Below are 20,375 nucleotides of genomic sequence, written 5' to 3' on the forward strand. Positions count from 1 at the left end.
GTCACACAGTGTGTTTGTCATAAGCAATTACCTTTATCCTCCTGCAAAAGCCTTTTTACTCTGCAATCACCTCTTGCTGGACAGCCTGCGCTGGAGCAGCCAGCATGAAAAGGGAGCTGAGTAAGGCAGGGCCTAGGGTCTCACCAGGGTGGCCGAGTGGTTAAGGCGTTGGACTTAAGATCCAATGGACAGTTGGCCGCATGGGTTCGAGCCCCATCCCTGGTATGGGTTTTCAGCGGGTGTGTAGGAACTTGCAGATGCTTTTGTAAAGCATTTTCCTCTGCCCTCCTCACCCTCCCAGTGCCCTTCCTTAACAGTCCCAATTCACGTCTCAGCTGTGGGGTCTGCTGCTACTCTGCACTTAGCATGGATGCTTCCCAAAGCAATGCAGTGCCACCTACGCAGAGCCCCTGCTTAGAGAAATACACCTCCTATGTCTTTTCCCACTGAAGGGAGCAGGAGGAAGTACTTGCTTCCTGGGGAACATGGGCCTGCCACTGGAATTTGTTAACCCGCCTCTTGCGGATTTCTCCCCTTTCTTTGATTTACACCTGCAGGCTCTCCCTTGCCATCGGAGCAGGATCTGCTGATGCAGGCCCGGCTGGATCAAATGTGCAAAGGCTTGTCCCCAGGCCTCGGGAAAAAATTGAGCAGAGATTCCCGCCTCCGCCTCCGCCTCCTCTTGCCTTCCGAACGGGCTTCCAAACGGGCAATGCCCTGACGGGTCCCCCACGCCCCATCCTGCCCATGCCCACACCCCTGTATATGAGGGTGACCCATGTCCCTCACCCTCCATGCTCGAACGGAAGACACGTGTGTCCTGAGGGGAGCGCCAGACAGGCATTTCTCCGGCCAGGCAGACCCCTGCAGCACCCGTTAAGCTCCAAAGCCTGTACATTCCCAAGATGCCACTGGTCACTATGCAAATCAGACAGCCCTGGCCACACCCTCTCCGCCGCTGGGCTCTGCTGCTTTCGGTACGTACAGCTCAGCTTTCTATTACCCTGAACCAGACTTCCGTTTCAGCAAAAAGGTGGGTTGCAGTGCGTCCGGGATGCCATTTGGAGATAAAGCCTGCGGCCCTGTCAAAGATGACTTCCTGCCGCACACCATGTGGTCAGAAGCCTACGAAAAGAAGCGCACCTCGGAATACAGAATCTCACTTCCTCAAGAGCCTTGCACAAGAGATTTTCCTCCCGCCGAGGAAAGCAACTCAAAGGGAACCTTGCGAAAATCTAATTAGGAGCCAGATTGCGGGATGCTAGGCAAACTGTTTGTCAGAAAAGCAAATTCATTTTGAGAAGCCCTGACCTGCGGGAAGGAAAAGCATTCAAGGGCAGAAGAAGGACTGTTCCCTGACCGGGAATCGAACCCGGGCCGCGGCGGTGAGAGCGCCGAATCCTAACCACTAGACCACCAGGGAACCCACAGCCATACAGCAAAAGTTCCTACACTGCTCTCCTAGTGACAAAGCTCATGGGGGCTGAAAGCATATTTTATTCTACAGTGAATATGAATCAGAACTTGAAAAAACACTCATGATTCCACCAGACTGTTTGTCACTTCCAAGCACAGGCCATCCCCTCCCCCGTGCTACTGAACCGACGAATTCCTGTACAATCGGGATCCCCGGGAAATCACAAGAGGGACACCTAGTGGCCGCTGATAGCTCATAGACAGCTGGTACACCTTCTCACACCTACCTCGTTATTCAGCTTGCTGGAAGAATACATTGCAAATGACCGATTCAAGAGTGCAAGGGAGAAGAGTGCTCCAAAGTAGATGTATACATCGCAGCCGGGTTTTCCAGCAATTTACCTTTCTGATGAGCTGGTACTGCACTTTACGCCCACATAGAGCACCTGACTGGGTGGGGGACTGCGTGCGCATGAAGGTGGCTGAGGGCAATGGGAGCAAAGCAACCTGGGACACAGGGGACCCAGCCCCTTTCCTCTGCTTTCGTCTATAGGTCGGGGTGCCTTTTTAAGGACCTTCGATTAAAAAAAGCTGAGCTGCGTGGACAAATTACGCACGTCTACGTCTTAGAGGGATCTTCCCTGACCGGGAATCAAACCCGGGCCGCGGCGGTGAAAGCGCCGAATCCTAGCCACTAGACCACCAGGGAGGAGATGCTCTTGTGAGCCTGCCTTGCTCACTTCCTTATTGTGACTAAGCTAACTCCACTGTATAGATTGCCCATAAAGTACGAGTGGGGAAAAGTTAGGTGTCACACAGTGTGTTTGTCATAAGCAATTACCTTTATCCTCCTGCAAAAGCCTTTTTACTCTGCAATCACCTCTTGCTGGACAGCCTGCGCTGGAGCAGCCAGCATGAAAAGGGAGCTGAGTAAGGCAGGGCCTAGGGTCTCACCAGGGTGGCCGAGTGGTTAAGGCGTTGGACTTAAGATCCAATGGACAGTTGTCCGCATGGGTTCGAGCCCCATCCCTGGTATGGGTTTTCAGCGGGTGTGTAGGAACTTGCAGATGCTTTTTTAAAGCATTTTCCTCTGCCCTCCTCACCCTCCCAGTGCCCTTCCTTAACAGTCCCAATTCACGTCTCAGCTGTGGGGTCTGCTGCTACTCTGCACTTAGCATGGATGCTTCCCAAAGCAATGCAGTGCCACCTACGCAGAGCCCTGCTTAGAGAAATACACCTCCTATGTCTTTTCCCACTGAAGGGAGCAGGAGGAAGTACTTGCTTCCTGGGGAACATGGGCCTGCCACTGGAATTTGTTAACCCGCCTCTTGCGGATTTCTCCCCTTTCTTTGATTTACACCTGCAGGCTCTCCCTTGCCATCGGAGCAGGATCTGCTGATGCAGGCCCGGCTGGATCAAATGTGCAAAGGCTTGTCCCCAGGCCTCGGGAAAAAATTGAGCAGAGATTCCCGCCTCCGCCTCCGCCTCCTCTTGCCTTCCGAACGGGCTTCCAAACGGGCAATGCCCTGACGGGTCCCCCACGCCCCATCCTGCCCATGCCCACACCCCTGTATATGAGGGTGACCCATGTCCCTCACCCTCCATGCTCGAACGGAAGACACGTGTGTCCTGAGGGGAGCGCCAGACAGGCATTTCTCCGGCCAGGCAGACCCCTGCAGCACCCGTTAGGCTCCAAAGCCTGTACATTCCCAAGATGCCACTGGTCACTATGCAAATCAGACAGCCCTGGCCACACCCTCTCCGCCGCTGGGCTCTGCTGCTTTCGGTACGTGCAGCTCAGCTTTTTCTTACCCTGAACCAGACTTCCGTTTCAGCAAAAAGGTGGGTTGCAGTGGGTCCGGGATGCCATTTGGAGACAAAGCCTGCGGCCCTGTCAAAGATGACTTCCTGCCGCACACCATGTGGTCAGAAGCCTACGAAAAGAAGCGCACCTCGGAATACAGAATCTCACTTCCTCAAGAGCCTTGCACAAGAGATTTTCCTCCCGCCGAGGAAAGCAACTCAAAGGGAACCTTGCGAAAATCAAATTAGGAGCCAGATTGCGGGATGCTAGGCAAACTGTTTGTCAGAAAAGCAAATTCATTTTGAGAAGCCCTGACCTGCGGGAAGGAAAAGCATTCAAGGGCAGAAGAAGGACTGTTCCCTGACCGGGAATCGAACCCGGGCCGCGGCGGTGAGAGTGCCGAATCCTAACCACTAGACCACCAGGGAACCCAGAGCCATACAGCAAAAGTTCCTACACTGCTCTCCTAGTGACAAAGCTCATGGGGGCTGAAAGCATATTTTATTCTACAGCGAATATGAATCAGAACTTGAAAAAACACTCATGATTCCACCAGACTGTTTGTCACTTCCAAGCACAGGCCATCCCCTCCCCCGTGCTACTGAACCGACGAATTCCTGTACAATCGGGATCCCCGGGAAATCACAAGAGGGACACCTAGTGGCCGCTGATAGCTCAAAGACAGCTGGTACACCTTCTCACACCTACCTCGTTATTCAGCTTGCTGGAAGAATACATTGCGAATGACCGATTCAAGAGTGCAAGGGAGAAGAGTGCTCCAAAGTAGATGTATACATCGCAGCCGGGTTTTCCAGCAATTTACCTTTCTGATGAGCTGGTACTGCACTTTACGCCCACATAGAGCACCTGACTGGGTGGGGGACTGCGTGCGCATGAAGGTGGCTGAGGGCAATGGGAGCAAAGCAACCTGGGACACAGGGGACCCAGCCCCTTTCCTCTGCTTTCGTCTATAGGTCGGGGTGCCTTTTTAAGGACCTTCGATTAAAAAAAGCTGAGCTGCGTGGACAAATTACGCACGTCTACGTCTTAGAGGGATCTTCCCTGACCGGGAATCGAACCCGGGCCGCGGCGGTGAAAGCACCGAATCCTAGCCACTAGACCACCAGGGAGGAGATGCTCTTGTGAGCCTGCCTTGCTCACTTCCTTATTGTGACTAAGCTAACTCCACTGTATAGATTGCCCATAAAGTACGAGTGGGGAAAAGTTAGGTGTCACACAGTGTGTTTGTCATAAGCAATTACCTTTATCCTCCTGCAAAAGCCTTTTTACTCTGCAATCACCTCTTGCTGGACAGCCTGCGCTGGAGCAGCCAGCATGAAAAGGGAGCTGAGTAAGGCAGGGCCTAGGGTCTCACCAGGGTGGCCGAGTGGTTAAGGCGTTGGACTTAAGATCCAATGGACAGTTGGCCGCATGGGTTCGAGCCCCATCCCTGGTATGGGTTTTCAGCGGGTGTGTAGGAACTTGCAGATGCTTTTGTAAAGCATTTTCCTCTGCCCTCCTCACCCTCCCAGTGCCCTTCCTTAACAGTCCCAATTCACGTCTCAGCTGTGGGGTCTGCTGCTACTCTGCACTTAGCATGGATGCTTCCCAAAGCAATGCAGTGCCACCTACGCAGAGCCCCTGCTTAGAGAAATACACCTCCTATGTCTTTTCCCACTGAAGGGAGCAGGAGGAAGTACTTGCTTCCTGGGGAACATGGGCCTGCCACTGGAATTTGTTAACCCGCCTCTTGCGGATTTCTCCCCTTTCTTTGATTTACACCTGCAGGCTCTCCCTTGCCATCGGAGCAGGATCTGCTGATGCAGGCCCGGCTGGATCAAATGTGCAAAGGCTTGTCCCCAGGCCTCGGGAAAAAATTGAGCAGAGATTCCCGCCTCCGCCTCCGCCTCCTCTTGCCTTCCGAACGGGCTTCCAAACGGGCAATGCCCTGACGGGTCCCCCACGCCCCATCCTGCCCATGCCCACACCCCTGTATATGAGGGTGACCCATGTCCCTCACCCTCCATGCTCGAACGGAAGACACGTGTGTCCTGAGGGGAGCGCCAGACAGGCATTTCTCCGGCCAGGCAGACCCCTGCAGCACCCGTTAAGCTCCAAAGCCTGTACATTCCCAAGATGCCACTGGTCACTATGCAAATCAGACAGCCCTGGCCACACCCTCTCCGCCGCTGGGCTCTGCTGCTTTCGGTACGTACAGCTCAGCTTTCTATTACCCTGAACCAGACTTCCGTTTCAGCAAAAAGGTGGGTTGCAGTGCGTCCGGGATGCCATTTGGAGATAAAGCCTGCGGCCCTGTCAAAGATGACTTCCTGCCGCACACCATGTGGTCAGAAGCCTACGAAAAGAAGCGCACCTCGGAATACAGAATCTCACTTCCTCAAGAGCCTTGCACAAGAGATTTTCCTCCCGCCGAGGAAAGCAACTCAAAGGGAACCTTGCGAAAATCAAATTAGGAGCCAGATTGCGGGATGCTAGGCAAACTGTTTGTCAGAAAAGCAAATTCATTTTGAGAAGCCCTGACCTGCGGGAAGGAAAAGCATTCAAGGGCAGAAGAAGGACTGTTCCCTGACCGGGAATCGAACCCAGGCCGCGGCGGTGAGAGCGCCGAATCCTAACCACTAGACCACCAGGGAACCCACAGCCATACTGCAAAAGTTCCTACACTGCTCTCCTAGTGACAAAGCTCATGGGGGCTGAAAGCATATTTTATTCTACAGCGAATATGAATCAGAACTTGAAAAAACACTCATGATTCCACCAGACTGTTTGTCACTTCCAAGCACAGGCCATCCCCTCCCCCGTGCTACTGAACCGACAAATTCCTGTACAATCGGGATCCCCGGGAAATCACAAGAGGGACACCTAGTGGCCGCTGATAGCTCAAAGACAGCTGGTACACCTTCTCACACCTACCTCGTTATTCAGCTTGCTGGAAGAATACATTGCGAATGACCGATTCAAGAGTGCAAGGGAGAAGAGTGCTCCAAAGTAGATGTATACATCGCAGCCGGGTTTTCCAGCAATTTACCTTTCTGATGAGCTGGTACTGCACTTTACGCCCACATAGAGCACCTGACTGGGTGGGGGACTGCGTGCGCATGAAGGTGGCTGAGGGCAATGGGAGCAAAGCAACCTGGGACACAGGGGACCCAGCCCCTTTCCTCTGCTTTCGTCTATAGGTCGGGGTGCCTTTTTAAGGACCTTCGATTAAAAAAAGCTGAGCTGCGTGGACAAATTACGCACGTCTACGTCTTAGAGGGATCTTCCCTGACCGGGAATCGAACCCGGGCCGCGGCGGTGAAAGCGCCGAATCCTAGCCACTAGACCACCAGGGAGGAGATGCTCTTGGGAGCCTGCCTTGCTCACTTCCTTATTGTGACTAAGCTAACTCCACTGTATAGATTGCCCATAAAGTACGAGTGGGGAAAAGTTAGGTGTCACACAGTGTGTTTGTCATAAGCAATTACCTTTATCCTCCTGCAAAAGCCTTTTTACTCTGCAATCACCTCTTGCTGGACAGCCTGCGCTGGAGCAGCCAGCATGAAAAGGGAGCTGAGTAAGGCAGGGCCTAGGGTCTCACCAGGGTGGCCGAGTGGTTAAGGCGTTGGACTTAAGATCCAATGGACAGTTGTCCGCATGGGTTCGAGCCCCATCCCTGGTATGGGTTTTCAGCGGGTGTGTAGGAACTTGCAGATGCTTTTTTAAAGCATTTTCCTCTGCCCTCCTCACCCTCCCAGTGCCCTTCCTTAACAGTCCCAATTCACGTCTCAGCTGTGGGGTCTGCTGCTACTCTGCACTTAGCATGGATGCTTCCCAAAGCAATGCAGTGCCACCTACGCAGAGCCCCTGCTTAGAGAAATACACCTCCTATGTCTTTTCCCACTGAAGGGAGCAGGAGGAAGTACTTGCTTCCTGGGGAACATGGGCCTGCCACTGGAATTTGTTAACCCGCCTCTTGCGGATTTCTCCCCTTTCTTTGATTTACACCTGCAGGCTCTCCCTTGCCATCGGAGCAGGATCTGCTGATGCAGGCCCGGCTGGATCAAATGTGCAAAGGCTTGTCCCCAGGCCTCGGGAAAAAATTGAGCAGAGATTCCCGCCTCCGCCTCCGCCTCCTCTTGCCTTCCGAACGGGCTTCCAAACGGGCAATGCCCTGACGGGTCCCCCACGCCCCATCCTGCCCATGCCCACACCCCTGTATATGAGGGTGACCCATGTCCCTCACCCTCCATGCTCGAACGGAAGACACGTGTGTCCTGAGGGGAGCGCCAGACAGGCATTTCTCCGGCCAGGCAGACCCCTGCAGCACCCGTTAGGCTCCAAAGCCTGTACATTCCCAAGATGCCACTGGTCACTATGCAAATCAGACAGCCCTGGCCACACCCTCTCCGCCGCTGGGCTCTGCTGCTTTCGGTACGTGCAGCTCAGCTTTTTCTTACCCTGAACCAGACTTCCGTTTCAGCAAAAAGGTGGGTTGCAGTGGGTCCGGGATGCCATTTGGAGACAAAGCCTGCGGCCCTGTCAAAGATGACTTCCTGCCGCACACCATGTGGTCAGAAGCCTACGAAAAGAAGCGCACCTCGGAATACAGAATCTCACTTCCTCAAGAGCCTTGCACAAGAGATTTTCCTCCCGCCGAGGAAAGCAACTCAAAGGGAACCTTGCGAAAATCAAATTAGGAGCCAGATTGCGGGATGCTAGGCAAACTGTTTGTCAGAAAAGCAAATTCATTTTGAGAAGCCCTGACCTGCGGGAAGGAAAAGCATTCAAGGGCAGAAGAAGGACTGTTCCCTGACCGGGAATCGAACCCGGGCCGCGGCGGTGAGAGCGCCGAATCCTAACCACTAGACCACCAGGGAACCCACAGCCATACAGCAAAAGTTCCTACACTGCTCTCCTAGTGACAAAGCTCATGGGGGCTGAAAGCATATTTTATTCTACAGCGAATATGAATCAGAACTTGAAAAAACACTCATGATTCCACCAGACTGTTTGTCACTTCCAAGCACAGGCCATCCCCTCCCCCGTGCTACTGAACCGACGAATTCCTGTACAATCGGGATCCCCGGGAAATCACAAGAGGGACACCTAGTGGCCGCTGATAGCTCAAAGACAGCTGGTACACCTTCTCACACCTACCTCGTTATTCAGCTTGCTGGAAGAATACATTGCGAATGACCGACTCAAGAGTGCAAGGGAGAAGAGTGCTCCAAAGTAGATGTATACATCGCAGCCGGGTTTTCCAGCAATTTACCTTTCTGATGAGCTGGTACTGCACTTTACGCCCACATAGAGCACCTGACTGGGTGGGGGACTGCGTGCGCATGAAGGTGGCTGAGGGCAATGGGAGCAAAGCAACCTGGGACACAGGGGACCCAGCCCCTTTCCTCTGCTTTCGTCTATAGGTCGGGGTGCCTTTTTAAGGACCTTCGATTAAAAAAAGCTGAGCTGCGTGGACAAATTACGCACGTCTACGTCTTAGAGGGATCTTCCCTGACCGGGAATCGAACCCGGGCCGCGGCGGTGAAAGCGCCGAATCCTAGCCACTAGACCACCAGGGAGGAGATGCTCTTGTGAGCCTGCCTTGCTCACTTCCTTATTGTGACTAAGCTAACTCCACTGTATAGATTGCCCATAAAGTACGAGTGGGGAAAAGTTAGGTGTCACACAGTGTGTTTGTCATAAGCAATTACCTTTATCCTCCTGCAAAAGCCTTTTTACTCTGCAATCACCTCTTGCTGGACAGCCTGCGCTGGAGCAGCCAGCATGAAAAGGGAGCTGAGTAAGGCAGGGCCTAGGGTCTCACCAGGGTGGCCGAGTGGTTAAGGCGTTGGACTTAAGATCCAATGGACAGTTGTCCGCATGGGTTCGAGCCCCATCCCTGGTATGGGTTTTCAGCGGGTGTGTAGGAACTTGCAGATGCTTTTGTAAAGCATTTTCCTCTGCCCTCCTCACCCTCCCAGTGCCCTTCCTTAACAGTCCCAATTCACGTCTCAGCTGTGGGGTCTGCTGCTACTCTGCACTTAGCATGGATGCTTGCCAAAGCAATGCAGTGCCACCTACGCAGAGCCCCTGCTTAGAGAAATACACCTCCTATGTCTTTTCCCACTGAAGGGAGCAGGAGGAAGTACTTGCTTCCTGGGGAACATGGGCCTGCCACTGGAATTTGTTAACCAGCCTCTTGCGGATTTCTCCCCTTTCTTTGATTTACACCTGCAGGCTCTCCCTTGCCATCGGAGCAGGATCTGCTGATGCAGGCCCGGCTGGATCAAAAGTGCAAAGGCTTGTCCCCAGGCCTCGGGAAAAAATTGAGCAGAGATTCCCGCCTCCGCCTCCTCTTGCCTTCCAAACGGGCTTCCAAACGGGCAATGCCCTGACGGGTCCCCCACGCCCCATCCTGCCCATGCCCACACCCCTGTATATGAGGGTGACCCATGTCCCTCACCCTCCATGCTCGAACGGAAGACACGTGTGTCCTGAGGGGAGCGCCAGACAGGCATTTCTCCGGCCAGGCAGACCCCTGCAGCACCCGTTAAGCTCCAAAGCCTGTACATTCCCAAGATGCCACTGGTCACTATGCAAATCAGACAGCCCTGGCCACACCCTCTCCGCCGCTGGGCTCTGCTGCTTTCGGTACGTGCAGCTCAGCTTTCTATTACCCTGAACCAGACTTCCGTTTCAGCAAAAAGGTGGGTTGCAGTGCGTCCGGGATGCCATTTGGAGATAAAGCCTGCGGCCCTGTCAAAGATGACTTCCTGCCGCACACCATGTGGTCAGAAGCCTACGAAAAGAAGCGCACCTCGGAATACAGAATCTCACTTCCTCAAGAGCCTTGCACAAGAGATTTTCCTCCCGCCGAGGAAAGCAACTCAAAGGGAACCTTGCGAAAATCAAATTAGGAGCCAGATTGCGGGATGCTAGGCAAACTGTTTGTCAGAAAAGCAAATTCATTTTGAGAAGCCCTGACCTGCGGGAAGGAAAAGCATTCAAGGGCAGAAGAAGGACTGTTCCCTGACCGGGAATCGAACCCAGGCCGCGGCGGTGAGAGCGCCGAATCCTAACCACTAGACCACCAGGGAACCCACAGCCATACTGCAAAAGTTCCTACACTGCTCTCCTAGTGACAAAGCTCATGGGGGCTGAAAGCATATTTTATTCTACAGCGAATATGAATCAGAACTTGAAAAAACACTCATGATTCCACCAGACTGTTTGTCACTTCCAAGCACAGGCCATCCCCTCCCCCGTGCTACTGAACCGACAAATTCCTGTACAATCGGGATCCCCGGGAAATCACAAGAGGGACACCTAGTGGCCGCTGATAGCTCAAAGACAGCTGGTACACCTTCTCACACCTACCTCGTTATTCAGCTTGCTGGAAGAATACATTGCGAATGACCGATTCAAGAGTGCAAGGGAGAAGAGTGCTCCAAAGTAGATGTATACATCGCAGCCGGGTTTTCCAGCAATTTACCTTTCTGATGAGCTGGTACTGCACTTTACGCCCACATAGAGCACCTGACTGGGTGGGGGACTGCGTGCGCATGAAGGTGGCTGAGGGCAATGGGAGCAAAGCAACCTGGGACACAGGGGACCCAGCCCCTTTCCTCTGCTTTCGTCTATAGGTCGGGGTGCCTTTTTAAGGACCTTCGATTAAAAAAAGCTGAGCTGCGTGGACAAATTACGCACGTCTACGTCTTAGAGGGATCTTCCCTGACCGGGAATCGAACCCGGGCCGCGGCGGTGAAAGCGCCGAATCCTAGCCACTAGACCACCAGGGAGGAGATGCTCTTGGGAGCCTGCCTTGCTCACTTCCTTATTGTGACTAAGCTAACTCCACTGTATAGATTGCCCATAAAGTACGAGTGGGGAAAAGTTAGGTGTCACACAGTGTGTTTGTCATAAGCAATTACCTTTATCCTCCTGCAAAAGCCTTTTTACTCTGCAATCACCTCTTGCTGGACAGCCTGCGCTGGAGCAGCCAGCATGAAAAGGGAGCTGAGTAAGGCAGGGCCTAGGGTCTCACCAGGGTGGCCGAGTGGTTAAGGCGTTGGACTTAAGATCCAATGGACAGTTGTCCGCATGGGTTCGAGCCCCATCCCTGGTATGGGTTTTCAGCGGGTGTGTAGGAACTTGCAGATGCTTTTTTAAAGCATTTTCCTCTGCCCTCCTCACCCTCCCAGTGCCCTTCCTTAACAGTCCCAATTCACGTCTCAGCTGTGGGGTCTGCTGCTACTCTGCACTTAGCATGGATGCTTCCCAAAGCAATGCAGTGCCACCTACGCAGAGCCCCTGCTTAGAGAAATACACCTCCTATGTCTTTTCCCACTGAAGGGAGCAGGAGGAAGTACTTGCTTCCTGGGGAACATGGGCCTGCCACTGGAATTTGTTAACCCGCCTCTTGCGGATTTCTCCCCTTTCTTTGATTTACACCTGCAGGCTCTCCCTTGCCATCGGAGCAGGATCTGCTGATGCAGGCCCGGCTGGATCAAATGTGCAAAGGCTTGTCCCCAGGCCTCGGGAAAAAATTGAGCAGAGATTCCCGCCTCCGCCTCCGCCTCCTCTTGCCTTCCGAACGGGCTTCCAAACGGGCAATGCCCTGACGGGTCCCCCACGCCCCATCCTGCCCATGCCCACACCCCTGTATATGAGGGTGACCCATGTCCCTCACCCTCCATGCTCGAACGGAAGACACGTGTGTCCTGAGGGGAGCGCCAGACAGGCATTTCTCCGGCCAGGCAGACCCCTGCAGCACCCGTTAGGCTCCAAAGCCTGTACATTCCCAAGATGCCACTGGTCACTATGCAAATCAGACAGCCCTGGCCACACCCTCTCCGCCGCTGGGCTCTGCTGCTTTCGGTACGTGCAGCTCAGCTTTTTCTTACCCTGAACCAGACTTCCGTTTCAGCAAAAAGGTGGGTTGCAGTGGGTCCGGGATGCCATTTGGAGACAAAGCCTGCGGCCCTGTCAAAGATGACTTCCTGCCGCACACCATGTGGTCAGAAGCCTACGAAAAGAAGCGCACCTCGGAATACAGAATCTCACTTCCTCAAGAGCCTTGCACAAGAGATTTTCCTCCCGCCGAGGAAAGCAACTCAAAGGGAACCTTGCGAAAATCAAATTAGGAGCCAGATTGCGGGATGCTAGGCAAACTGTTTGTCAGAAAAGCAAATTCATTTTGAGAAGCCCTGACCTGCGGGAAGGAAAAGCATTCAAGGGCAGAAGAAGGACTGTTCCCTGACCGGGAATCGAACCCGGGCCGCGGCGGTGAGAGCGCCGAATCCTAACCACTAGACCACCAGGGAACCCACAGCCATACAGCAAAAGTTCCTACACTGCTCTCCTAGTGACAAAGCTCATGGGGGCTGAAAGCATATTTTATTCTACAGCGAATATGAATCAGAACTTGAAAAAACACTCATGATTCCACCAGACTGTTTGTCACTTCCAAGCACAGGCCATCCCCTCCCCCGTGCTACTGAACCGACGAATTCCTGTACAATCGGGATCCCCGGGAAATCACAAGAGGGACACCTAGTGGCCGCTGATAGCTCAAAGACAGCTGGTACACCTTCTCACACCTACCTCGTTATTCAGCTTGCTGGAAGAATACATTGCGAATGACCGATTCAAGAGTGCAAGGGAGAAGAGTGCTCCAAAGTAGATGTATACATCGCAGCCGGGTTTTCCAGCAATTTACCTTTCTGATGAGCTGGTACTGCACTTTACGCCCACATAGAGCACCTGACTGGGTGGGGGACTGCGTGCGCATGAAGGTGGCTGAGGGCAATGGGAGCAAAGCAACCTGGGACACAGGGGACCCAGCCCCTTTCCTCTGCTTTCGTCTATAGGTCGGGGTGCCTTTTTAAGGACCTTCGATTAAAAAAAGCTGAGCTGCGTGGACAAATTACGCACGTCTACGTCTTAGAGGGATCTTCCCTGACCGGGAATCGAACCCGGGCCGCGGCGGTGAAAGCGCCGAATCCTAGCCACTAGACCACCAGGGAGGAGATGCTCTTGTGAGCCTGCCTTGCTCACTTCCTTATTGTGACTAAGCTAACTCCACTGTATAGATTGCCCATAAAGTACGAGTGGGGAAAAGTTAGGTGTCACACAGTGTGTTTGTCATAAGCAATTACCTTTATCCTCCTGCAAAAGCCTTTTTACTCTGCAATCACCTCTTGCTGGACAGCCTGCGCTGGAGCAGCCAGCATGAAAAGGGAGCTGAGTAAGGCAGGGCCTAGGGTCTCACCAGGGTGGCCGAGTGGTTAAGGCGTTGGACTTAAGATCCAATGGACAGTTGTCCGCATGGGTTCGAGCCCCATCCCTGGTATGGGTTTTCAGCGGGTGTGTAGGAACTTGCAGATGCTTTTGTAAAGCATTTTCCTCTGCCCTCCTCACCCTCCCAGTGCCCTTCCTTAACAGTCCCAATTCACGTCTCAGCTGTGGGGTCTGCTGCTACTCTGCACTTAGCATGGATGCTTGCCAAAGCAATGCAGTGCCACCTACGCAGAGCCCCTGCTTAGAGAAATACACCTCCTATGTCTTTTCCCACTGAAGGGAGCAGGAGGAAGTACTTGCTTCCTGGGGAACATGGGCCTGCCACTGGAATTTGTTAACCAGCCTCTTGCGGATTTCTCCCCTTTCTTTGATTTACACCTGCAGGCTCTCCCTTGCCATCGGAGCAGGATCTGCTGATGCAGGCCCGGCTGGATCAAAAGTGCAAAGGCTTGTCCCCAGGCCTCGGGAAAAAATTGAGCAGAGATTCCCGCCTCCGCCTCCTCTTGCCTTCCAAACGGGCTTCCAAACGGGCAATGCCCTGACGGGTCCCCCACGCCCCATCCTGCCCATGCCCACACCCCTGTATATGAGGGTGACCCATGTCCCTCACCCTCCATGCTCGAACGGAAGACACGTGTGTCCTGAGGGGAGCGCCAGACAGGCATTTCTCCGGCCAGGCAGACCCCTGCAGCACCCGTTAAGCTCCAAAGCCTGTACATTCCCAAGATGCCACTGGTCACTATGCAAATCAGACAGCCCTGGCCACACCCTCTCCGCCGCTGGGCTCTGCTGCTTTCGGTACGTGCAGCTCAGCTTTCTATTACCCTGAACCAGACTTCCGTTTCAGCAAAAAGGTGGGTTGCAGTGCGTCCGGGATGCCATTTGGAGATAAAGCCTGCGGCCCTGTCAAAGATGACTTCCTGCCGCACACCATGTGGTCAGAAGCCTACGAAAAGAAGCGCACCTCGGAATACAGAATCTCACTTCCTCAAGAGCCTTGCACAAGAGATTTTCCTCCCGCCGAGGAAAGCAACTCAAAGGGAACCTTGCGAAAATCAAATTAGGAGCCAGATTGCGGGATGCTAGGCAAACTGTTTGTCAGAAAAGCAAATTCATTTTGAGAAGCCCTGACCTGCGGGAAGGAAAAGCATTCAAGGGCAGAAGAAGGACTGTTCCCTGACCGGGAATCGAACCCAGGCCGCGGCGGTGAGAGCGCCGAATCCTAACCACTAGACCACCAGGGAACCCACAGCCATACTGCAAAAGTTCCTACACTGCTCTCCTAGTGACAAAGCTCATGGGGGCTGAAAGCATATTTTATTCTACAGCGAATATGAATCAGAACTTGAAAAAACACTCATGATTCCACCAGACTGTTTGTCACTTCCAAGCACAGGCCATCCCCTCCCCCGTGCTACTGAACCGACGAATTCCTGTACAATCGGGATCCCCGGGAAATCACAAGAGGGACACCTAGTGGCCGCTGATAGCTCAAAGACAGCTGGTACACCTTCTCACACCTACCTCGTTATTCAGCTTGCTGGAAGAATACATTGCGAATGACCGATTCAAGAGTGCAAGGGAGAAGAGTGCTCCAAAGTAGATGTATACATCGCAGCCGGGTTTTCCAGCAATTTACCTTTCTGATGAGCTGGTACTGCACTTTACGCCCACATAGAGCACCTGACTGGGTGGGGGACTGCGTGCGCATGAAGGTGGCTGAGGGCAATGGGAGCAAAGCAACCTGGGACACAGGGGACCCAGCCCCTTTCCTCTGCTTTCGTCTATAGGTCGGGGTGCCTTTTTAAGGACCTTCGATTAAAAAAAGCTGAGCTGCGTGGACAAATTACGCACGTCTACGTCTTAGAGGGATCTTCCCTGACCGGGAATCGAACCCGGGCCGCGGCGGTGAAAGCGCCGAATCCTAGCCACTAGACCACCAGGGAGGAGATGCTCTTGGGAGCCTGCCTTGCTCACTTCCTTATTGTGACTAAGCTAACTCCACTGTATAGATTGCCCATAAAGTACGAGTGGGGAAAAGTTAGGTGTCACACAGTGTGTTTGTCATAAGCAATTACCTTTATCCTCCTGCAAAAGCCTTTTTACTCTGCAATCACCTCTTGCTGGACAGCCTGCGCTGGAGCAGCCAGCATGAAAAGGGAGCTGAGTAAGGCAGGGCCTAGGGTCTCACCAGGGTGGCCGAGTGGTTAAGGCGTTGGACTTAAGATCCAATGGACAGTTGTCCGCATGGGTTCGAGCCCCATCCCTGGTATGGGTTTTCAGCGGGTGTGTAGGAACTTGCAGATGCTTTTTTAAAGCATTTTCCTCTGCCCTCCTCACCCTCCCAGTGCCCTTCCTTAACAGTCCCAATTCACGTCTCAGCTGTGGGGTCTGCTGCTACTCTGCACTTAGCATGGATGCTTCCCAAAGCAATGCAGTGCCACCTACGCAGAGCCCCTGCTTAGAGAAATACACCTCCTATGTCTTTTCCCACTGAAGGGAGCAGGAGGAAGTACTTGCTTCCTGGGGAACATGGGCCTGCCACTGGAATTTGTTAACCCGCCTCTTGCGGATTTCTCCCCTTTCTTTGATTTACACCTGCAGGCTCTCCCTTGCCATCGGAGCAGGATCTGCTGATGCAGGCCCGGCTGGATCAAATGTGCAAAGGCTTGTCCCCAGGCCTCGGGAAAAAATTGAGCAGAGATTCCCGCCTCCGCCTCCTCTTGCCTTCCGAACGGGCTTCCAAACGGGCAATGCCCTGACGGGTCCCCCACGCCCCATCCTGCCCATGCCCACACCCCTGTATATGAGGGTGACCCATGTCCCTCACCCTCCATGCTCGAACGGAAGACACGTGTGTCCTGAGGGGAGCGCCAGACAGGCATTTCTCCGGCCAGGCAGACCCCTGCAGCACCCGTTAAGCTCCAAAGCCTGTACATTCCCAAGATGCCACTGGTCACTATGCAAATCAGACAGCCCTGGCCACACCCTCTCCGCCGCTGGGCTCTGCTGCTTTCGGTACGTGCAGCTCAGCTTTCTATTACCCTGAACCAGACTTCCGTTTCAGCAAAAAGGTGGGTTGCAGTGCGTCCGGGATGCCATTTGGAGATAAAGCCTGCGGCCCTGTCAAAGATGACTTCCTGCCGCACACCATGTGGTCAGAAGCCTACGAAAAGAAGCGCACCTCGGAATACAGAATCTCACTTCCTCAAGAGCCTTGCACAAGAGATTTTCCTCCCGCCGAGGAAAGCAACTCAAAGGGAACCTTGCGAAAATCTAATTAGGAGCCAGATTGCGGGATGCTAGGCAAACTGTTTGTCAGAAAAGCAAATTCATTTTGAGAAGCCCTGACCTGCGGGAAGGAAAAGCATTCAAGGGCAGAAGAAGGAGTGTTCCCTGACCGGGAATCGAACCCGGGCCGCGGCGGTGAGAGCGCCGAATCCTAACCACTAGACCACCAGGGAACCCACAGCCATACAGCAAAAGTTCCTACACTGCTCTCCTAGTGACAAAGCTCATGGGGGCTGAAAGCATATTTTATTCTACAGCGAATATGAATCAGAACTTGAAAAAACACTCATGATTCCACCAGACTGTTTGTCACTTCCAAGCACAGGCCATCCCCTCCCCCGTGCTACTGAACCGACGAATTCCTGTACAATCGGGATCCCCGGGAAATCACAAGAGGGACACCTAGTGGCCGCTGATAGCTCAAAGACAGCTGGTACACCTTCTCACACCTACCTCGTTATTCAGCTTGCTGGAAGAATACATTGCGAATGACCGATTCAAGAGTGCAAGGGAGAAGAGTGCTCCAAAGTAGATGTATACATCGCAGCCGGGTTTTCCAGCAATTTACCTTTCTGATGAGCTGGTACTGCACTTTACGCCCACATAGAGCACCTGACTGGGTGGGGGACTGCGTGCGCATGAAGGTGGCTGAGGGCAATGGGAGCAAAGCAACCTGGGACACAGGGGACCCAGCCCCTTTCCTCTGCTTTCGTCTATAGGTCGGGGTGCCTTTTTAAGGACCTTCGATTAAAAAAAGCTGAGCTGCGTGGACAAATTACGCACGTCTACGTCTTAGAGGGATCTTCCCTGACCGGGAATCGAACCCGGGCCGCGGCGGTGAAAGCGCCGAATCCTAGCCACTAGACCACCAGGGAGGAGATGCTCTTGTGAGCCTGCCTTGCTCACTTCCTTATTGTGACTAAGCTAACTCCACTGTATAGATTGCCCATAAAGTACGAGTGGGGAAAAGTTAGGTGTCACACAGTGTGTTTGTCATAAGCAATTACCTTTATCCTCCTGCAAAAGCCTTTTTACTCTGCAATCACCTCTTGCTGGACAGCCTGCGCTGGAGCAGCCAGCATGAAAAGGGAGCTGAGTAAGGCAGGGCCTAGGGTCTCACCAGGGTGGCCGAGTGGTTAAGGCGTTGGACTTAAGATCCAATGGACAGTTGTCCGCATGGGTTCGAGCCCCATCCCTGGTATGGGTTTTCAGCGGGTGTGTAGGAACTTGCAGATGCTTTTTTAAAGCATTTTCCTCTGCCCTCCTCACCCTCCCAGTGCCCTTCCTTAACAGTCCCAATTCACGTCTCAGCTGTGGGGTCTGCTGCTACTCTGCACTTAGCATGGATGCTTCCCAAAGCAATGCAGTGCCACCTACGCAGAGCCCCTGCTTAGAGAAATACACCTCCTATGTCTTTTCCCACTGAAGGGAGCAGGAGGAAGTACTTGCTTCCTGGGGAACATGGGCCTGCCACTGGAATTTGTTAACCCGCCTCTTGCGGATTTCTCCCCTTTCTTTGATTTACACCTGCAGGCTCTCCCTTGCCATCGGAGCAGGATCTGCTGATGCAGGCCCGGCTGGATCAAATGTGCAAAGGCTTGTCCCCAGGCCTCGGGAAAAAATTGAGCAGAGATTCCCGCCTCCGCCTCCGCCTCCTCTTGCCTTCCGAACGGGCTTCCAAACGGGCAATGCCCTGACGGGTCCCCCACGCCCCATCCTGCCCATGCCCACACCCCTGTATATGAGGGTGACCCATGTCCCTCACCCTCCATGCTCGAACGGAAGACACGTGTGTCCTGAGGGGAGCGCCAGACAGGCATTTCTCCGGCCAGGCAGACCCCTGCAGCACCCGTTAGGCTCCAAAGCCTGTACATTCCCAAGATGCCACTGGTCACTATGCAAATCAGACAGCCCTGGCCACACCCTCTCCGCCGCTGGGCTCTGCTGCTTTCGGTACGTGCAGCTCAGCTTTTTCTTACCCTGAACCAGACTTCCGTTTCAGCAAAAAGGTGGGTTGCAGTGGGTCCGGGATGCCATTTGGAGACAAAGCCTGCGGCCCTGTCAAAGATGACTTCCTGCCGCACACCATGTGGTCAGAAGCCTACGAAAAGAAGCGCACCTCGGAATACAGAATCTCACTTCCTCAAGAGCCTTGCACAAGAGATTTTCCTCCCGCCGAGGAAAGCAACTCAAAGGGAACCTTGCGAAAATCAAATTAGGAGCCAGATTGCGGGATGCTAGGCAAACTGTTTGTCAGAAAAGCAAATTCATTTTGAGAAGCCCTGACCTGCGGGAAGGAAAAGCATTCAAGGGCAGAAGAAGGACTGTTCCCTGACCGGGAATCGAACCCGGGCCGCGGCGGTGAGAGCGCCGAATCCTAACCACTAGACCACCAGGGAACCCACAGCCATACAGCAAAAGTTCCTACACTGCTCTCCTAGTGACAAAGCTCATGGGGGCTGAAAGCATATTTTATTCTACAGCGAATATGAATCAGAACTTGAAAAAACACTCATGATTCCACCAGACTGTTTGTCACTTCCAAGCACAGGCCATCCCCTCCCCCGTGCTACTGAACCGACGAATTCCTGTACAATCGGGATCCCCGGGAAATCACAAGAGGGACACCTAGTGGCCGCTGATAGCTCAAAGACAGCTGGTACACCTTCTCACACCTACCTCGTTATTCAGCTTGCTGGAAGAATACATTGCGAATGACCGATTCAAGAGTGCAAGGGAGAAGAGTGCTCCAAAGTAGATGTATACATCGCAGCCGGGTTTTCCAGCAATTTACCTTTCTGATGAGCTGGTACTGCACTTTACGCCCACATAGAGCACCTGACTGGGTGGGGGACTGCGTGCGCATGAAGGTGGCTGAGGGCAATGGGAGCAAAGCAACCTGGGACACAGGGGACCCAGCCCCTTTCCTCTGCTTTCGTCTATAGGTCGGGGTGCCTTTTTAAGGACCTTCGATTAAAAAAAGCTGAGCTGCGTGGACAAATTACGCACGTCTACGTCTTAGAGGGATCTTCCCTGACCGGGAATCGAACCCGGGCCGCGGCGGTGAAAGCGCCGAATCCTAGCCACTAGACCACCAGGGAGGAGATGCTCTTGTGAGCCTGCCTTGCTCACTTCCTTATTGTGACTAAGCTAACTCCACTGTATAGATTGCCCATAAAGTACGAGTGGGGAAAAGTTAGGTGTCACACAGTGTGTTTGTCATAAGCAATTACCTTTATCCTCCTGCAAAAGCCTTTTTACTCTGCAATCACCTCTTGCTGGACAGCCTGCGCTGGAGCAGCCAGCATGAAAAGGGAGCTGAGTAAGGCAGGGCCTAGGGTCTCACCAGGGTGGCCGAGTGGTTAAGGCGTTGGACTTAAGATCCAATGGACAGTTGTCCGCATGGGTTCGAGCCCCATCCCTGGTATGGGTTTTCAGCGGGTGTGTAGGAACTTGCAGATGCTTTTGTAAAGCATTTTCCTCTGCCCTCCTCACCCTCCCAGTGCCCTTCCTTAACAGTCCCAATTCACGTCTCAGCTGTGGGGTCTGCTGCTACTCTGCA

At 53.4% G+C, this 20,375-nt stretch overlaps 20 non-coding genes across 20 annotated transcripts; 8 read left to right on the top strand and 12 right to left on the bottom strand.

Annotated features, from left to right (window-relative positions):
- Nucleotides 1–1,351: 1,351 nt before the first annotated feature.
- TRNAE-CUC (transfer RNA glutamic acid (anticodon CUC)) lies at nucleotides 1,352–1,423 on the bottom strand. The gene has a single exon. It is a non-coding gene; the product is annotated as a tRNA-Glu (tRNA).
- Nucleotides 1,424–2,368: 945 nt separating this feature from the next.
- On the top strand, nucleotides 2,369–2,451 carry TRNAL-UAA (transfer RNA leucine (anticodon UAA)). Its single transcript has one exon. It is a non-coding gene; the product is annotated as a tRNA-Leu (tRNA).
- A 4,053-nt stretch (nucleotides 2,452–6,504) lies between these two features.
- On the bottom strand, nucleotides 6,505–6,576 carry TRNAE-UUC (transfer RNA glutamic acid (anticodon UUC)). The gene has a single exon. It is a non-coding gene; the product is annotated as a tRNA-Glu (tRNA).
- A 243-nt stretch (nucleotides 6,577–6,819) lies between these two features.
- Nucleotides 6,820–6,902, top strand: TRNAL-UAA (transfer RNA leucine (anticodon UAA)). Its single transcript has one exon. It is a non-coding gene; the product is annotated as a tRNA-Leu (tRNA).
- Nucleotides 6,903–8,028: 1,126 nt separating this feature from the next.
- Nucleotides 8,029–8,100, bottom strand: TRNAE-CUC (transfer RNA glutamic acid (anticodon CUC)). The gene has a single exon. It is a non-coding gene; the product is annotated as a tRNA-Glu (tRNA).
- A 630-nt stretch (nucleotides 8,101–8,730) lies between these two features.
- Nucleotides 8,731–8,802, bottom strand: TRNAE-UUC (transfer RNA glutamic acid (anticodon UUC)). Its single transcript has one exon. It is a non-coding gene; the product is annotated as a tRNA-Glu (tRNA).
- A 243-nt stretch (nucleotides 8,803–9,045) lies between these two features.
- TRNAL-UAA (transfer RNA leucine (anticodon UAA)) lies at nucleotides 9,046–9,128 on the top strand. Its single transcript has one exon. It is a non-coding gene; the product is annotated as a tRNA-Leu (tRNA).
- Nucleotides 9,129–10,950: 1,822 nt separating this feature from the next.
- TRNAE-UUC (transfer RNA glutamic acid (anticodon UUC)) lies at nucleotides 10,951–11,022 on the bottom strand. The gene has a single exon. It is a non-coding gene; the product is annotated as a tRNA-Glu (tRNA).
- Nucleotides 11,023–11,265: 243 nt separating this feature from the next.
- Nucleotides 11,266–11,348, top strand: TRNAL-UAA (transfer RNA leucine (anticodon UAA)). The gene has a single exon. It is a non-coding gene; the product is annotated as a tRNA-Leu (tRNA).
- A 1,126-nt stretch (nucleotides 11,349–12,474) lies between these two features.
- Nucleotides 12,475–12,546, bottom strand: TRNAE-CUC (transfer RNA glutamic acid (anticodon CUC)). Its single transcript has one exon. It is a non-coding gene; the product is annotated as a tRNA-Glu (tRNA).
- Nucleotides 12,547–13,176: 630 nt separating this feature from the next.
- On the bottom strand, nucleotides 13,177–13,248 carry TRNAE-UUC (transfer RNA glutamic acid (anticodon UUC)). The gene has a single exon. It is a non-coding gene; the product is annotated as a tRNA-Glu (tRNA).
- A 243-nt stretch (nucleotides 13,249–13,491) lies between these two features.
- TRNAL-UAA (transfer RNA leucine (anticodon UAA)) lies at nucleotides 13,492–13,574 on the top strand. The gene has a single exon. It is a non-coding gene; the product is annotated as a tRNA-Leu (tRNA).
- Nucleotides 13,575–15,396: 1,822 nt separating this feature from the next.
- On the bottom strand, nucleotides 15,397–15,468 carry TRNAE-UUC (transfer RNA glutamic acid (anticodon UUC)). Its single transcript has one exon. It is a non-coding gene; the product is annotated as a tRNA-Glu (tRNA).
- A 243-nt stretch (nucleotides 15,469–15,711) lies between these two features.
- TRNAL-UAA (transfer RNA leucine (anticodon UAA)) lies at nucleotides 15,712–15,794 on the top strand. Its single transcript has one exon. It is a non-coding gene; the product is annotated as a tRNA-Leu (tRNA).
- Nucleotides 15,795–16,914: 1,120 nt separating this feature from the next.
- TRNAE-CUC (transfer RNA glutamic acid (anticodon CUC)) lies at nucleotides 16,915–16,986 on the bottom strand. The gene has a single exon. It is a non-coding gene; the product is annotated as a tRNA-Glu (tRNA).
- A 630-nt stretch (nucleotides 16,987–17,616) lies between these two features.
- On the bottom strand, nucleotides 17,617–17,688 carry TRNAE-UUC (transfer RNA glutamic acid (anticodon UUC)). The gene has a single exon. It is a non-coding gene; the product is annotated as a tRNA-Glu (tRNA).
- A 243-nt stretch (nucleotides 17,689–17,931) lies between these two features.
- Nucleotides 17,932–18,014, top strand: TRNAL-UAA (transfer RNA leucine (anticodon UAA)). Its single transcript has one exon. It is a non-coding gene; the product is annotated as a tRNA-Leu (tRNA).
- A 1,126-nt stretch (nucleotides 18,015–19,140) lies between these two features.
- On the bottom strand, nucleotides 19,141–19,212 carry TRNAE-CUC (transfer RNA glutamic acid (anticodon CUC)). The gene has a single exon. It is a non-coding gene; the product is annotated as a tRNA-Glu (tRNA).
- Nucleotides 19,213–19,842: 630 nt separating this feature from the next.
- TRNAE-UUC (transfer RNA glutamic acid (anticodon UUC)) lies at nucleotides 19,843–19,914 on the bottom strand. Its single transcript has one exon. It is a non-coding gene; the product is annotated as a tRNA-Glu (tRNA).
- A 243-nt stretch (nucleotides 19,915–20,157) lies between these two features.
- TRNAL-UAA (transfer RNA leucine (anticodon UAA)) lies at nucleotides 20,158–20,240 on the top strand. The gene has a single exon. It is a non-coding gene; the product is annotated as a tRNA-Leu (tRNA).
- Nucleotides 20,241–20,375: the final 135 nt, after the last annotated feature.

Source organism: Triturus cristatus, chromosome 5_2, assembly GCF_964204655.1.
Source record: "Triturus cristatus chromosome 5_2, aTriCri1.1, whole genome shotgun sequence".
NCBI classification, from domain to species: domain Eukaryota; kingdom Metazoa; phylum Chordata; class Amphibia; order Caudata; family Salamandridae; genus Triturus; species Triturus cristatus.